Genomic DNA, 3,233 nt, shown 5'->3' with positions numbered 1-3,233 from the left:
TGCCCAGTTTTATTCTTGTGTTTTAATAAGCTTACAAAGTAGCAGGTATCTTTATGGCTTTCTCATACATTCTTAATTCTAGTTAAGCCTCACCCTACCTCCATCTCCCTGCCTCTCTGCTGCCCTTGCTTAAACTCTTCCACTTCCAGCATTCCTCCTTTCACTTTTGTGAGGCAGTATGTGTGTATGTGTTTATGTGATGTACATGTATGTGTGGTGCATGTGCACGTGTGTATAGGTGTGTACACCCATGCATGCATGCAGAGGCCAGAGGACATTAAGTGTCCTGCTCAATTGTGCTACATCTTATCCTGTTGAGTCAGGGTCTCTCACTGAATCTGGAACTCACTGGTTCTTTTGCTAGACTGGCTGGCCCCCACAATACACACAATTAAACAAGTAAATATAAAAAGTAAAAAAGTTTTTTAAAAGAGCTCTCAAATAGCACTCTACACTGAGAGCACTAGCTTAAGGGATGCTCAGTCTAACCTTCCATCACTCACATTCATGTGTCCTCAGTGGAATAAGAATTCATAATGTGCCAGGCATGGTGGCGCACGCCTTTGATTCCAGCACTTAGGAGGCAGAAGCAGGTGGATCTTTGTGAGTTTGAGGTCAGCCTGGTCTACATAGCAAATTCCAGGCCAGCTGGGGCTACAGGGAGACCCTGTCTCAAAAAAGACAAAAAAATAAAAATAAAAAAGAAGTCATCATGCATGTATCATAAGGGCAGTTCAGTAAGAGCCCCAGGGTCAGTGACACACCTCAGACCTAGGAAGGGAAGTGATTTTGTCAACAGTATTTATTAATGTTATTCATTCATTCATTTCTCAGTACTGTGGATTGAACCCAGGGCCTTGCAACAGCAAACATGCTACTACAGAGCCACATCATTAGCCTCAACAGGTAATTGAAAAATTACCCAAAAGAGAAATTATGGTTTTACTGAGAAGAATTTTGTTTTGTTTTAATTTTGAGACAAGGTCTCATGTAGCCCAGGCTGGCTCAAACTTGCTATGTAGCTGAAGGTGGCCTTGAACTCCTGATCCTTTGGCCTCTACTTCCTGAGTGTTGAGATTACAGGTATGTACCACCATGTCCAGCTCAGAAGGGAAGATTTTTCTAACCAGCCTACATTTTCAGATTTTCCTGAGTCTCAAAAGATGTTCTTTCCTAACCTATGGGGTTTTGAGGCAAATGTACAGACATACAAATCAAGACTCCCTGTTTTACCGCCCATACAGCAAGCATGAGCTAGTGAGCCAGGGTCCATTGTTAGGTTTTATTTATAAAGCAGCAGCTTGCCACACTCTGCAACCTCCTTACAACATGCTCTTATAATTATGATTGTCATTGATGTTCTTGTTTTCCAGTCCTCAGAGAGTCACTTTTAGAAGCCAGCAGAATCTTCAATGGGTTTCTTTTTCTTAGGCAGACTGCTCCCCACTCAACCCTGCTCAGCCTGGGGCCTGGAGATAGTTCAGCAGTTAAATGCACTGGCTGCTCTTGTAGAGGAGCCAGATTCAGTTTTCAACACCCACATGGCAGCTAACAACTGTCCATAACTCCAGTTCCAGAGGATCTGATGCCCTCTTCTGGCCTCTACAGGCATTGTATGCACATGGTGCACTTATATACATGCAGGCAAAACATTCATATTTTTTAACCGCCCCCCCAATTTTTTTTTTAAAAGACAGGGCCTCTCTCTTGTTCAGCTGGAACCATAGAAGCCATACCAAAGACGAAAAAGATGGTTCCTGCTGTGCCAGAAACCCTTAAGAAAAAGCAAAAGAACTTTCACAGAGTTGACGGTAAAATGCCTATCAAAGAAGTTTGCCCCGAAGATGCTCCAGAAGGCAAGGAGGAAGCTTATCTATGAAAAGGCTAGAATGGCCGGGATGGTAAGAAAAGCCGGCAACTTCTATGTGCCTGCAGAACCCAAATTGGCCTTTGTCATTGTTAGGGTCTGTGACTAAGTGGGTCTCTTCAGGAGAACAAATGCATGAGTATGGAGATGCAAAAATCAAACAGAGTTTTATTAAACCAGCTAGCTGGGGCCGGCTGTCCTTCCAAGACACGCAGTTCTGGTTAGAGCGATCGACACCAAGGCAATTTCAGGTAAAGATTATATAGGCTCCCACAACCGTTACACAAAAGCCCGCGTTTATACAACCAATAGTTTCAAAGCAAGCATTTCACAAACCAATAACTTCAAAACAAGAAAAATGTTACAACTCCCTTCAGGTGTCTCAATCGGGGAGGGATGGGTGGTATGTGCCTGGCGTGACCCTTCCCTGTTATCTTGTGTAAGCAGACATGTCTACGTGACATGACACAGATCAGACAGGTCAGGCTCCGGGGGCTGCAGCACTTGCCCCTATCTCCGGATGCCTGTGTCTCCAGTTGAGTTAATTGGTTACAAGCAGTAAATTCAAACAAGTAAATTCAAGCAGTAAATTCAGACAAGCAGTAAATTCAAACAAGCAGTAAATTCCTCTTCCCCTAACAGTCATGAGAACCGGGTATTAGTGGTGTCAGCCCAAAGGTTCGAAAGGTGTGCAGCTCCTTCGCCTGCACCAGATACTCACTGGCACCTTTGTTAAGCTCAACAAGGTTTCAGTTAACCTGCTGAGGATTGTGGAGCCATACATTGCATAGGGATATCCCAACCTGAAGTCAGTAAACGAATTTATCTACAAACGTGGTTATGGCAAAATCAATAGGAATTGGATTGCCTTGACAGATAACTCTTTGATTGCTCGGTCTCTTGGTAAATATGGCATCATCTGCATGAGGGATCTGATTCACAAGACCTATACCGTTGGGAAGCACTTCAAAGAAGCAAATAACTTCCTATGGCCCTTTCCAATTGCCTTCTCCATGGGGTGGAATGAAATAAAAGACAACCCATTTTGTGGAAGGTGGAGGTGCTGGCAAGAGGGAGACCAGATCAACAGGCTCATTCCAAGGATGAAATAAGGTGTGTCCTCTGGTATTTTTGTCATCTAATCAGTTAATAAACAGCAACTACTTATCAAATTGGCTGGCCTGGAACTCACTATGTAGGCTAGACTTGAATTCACCTGCCTCCGCCTCTGCCTCTGTCTCTTGGGGACTGGGATTAAAGGCTTTCACTACCATGCCTGGCCTTGGTCAGTCAGTCTTAAATGGCATCTCCTTCTGTCCTTATCCCTTCACACCACTGGGGTCTGTGGCCAAAACCGTGGAAGACA

The 3,233-nt window shown here is 44.1% G+C and overlaps 1 pseudogene; it reads left to right on the top strand.

Moving 5' to 3' along the window:
- The first annotated feature begins 1,715 nt into the window (after positions 1–1,715).
- LOC103736015 lies at positions 1,716–2,899 on the top strand (annotated as a pseudogene).
- The last annotated feature ends 334 nt before the right edge of the window (positions 2,900–3,233 follow it).

The sequence above is a fragment of the Nannospalax galili genome, unplaced genomic scaffold (assembly GCF_000622305.1).
Source record: "Nannospalax galili isolate Female #2095 unplaced genomic scaffold, S.galili_v1.0 scaffold577, whole genome shotgun sequence".
In the NCBI taxonomy this organism is placed as follows: domain Eukaryota; kingdom Metazoa; phylum Chordata; class Mammalia; order Rodentia; family Spalacidae; genus Nannospalax; species Nannospalax galili.
This window is presented reverse-complemented; position numbering and strand designations above follow the sequence as displayed.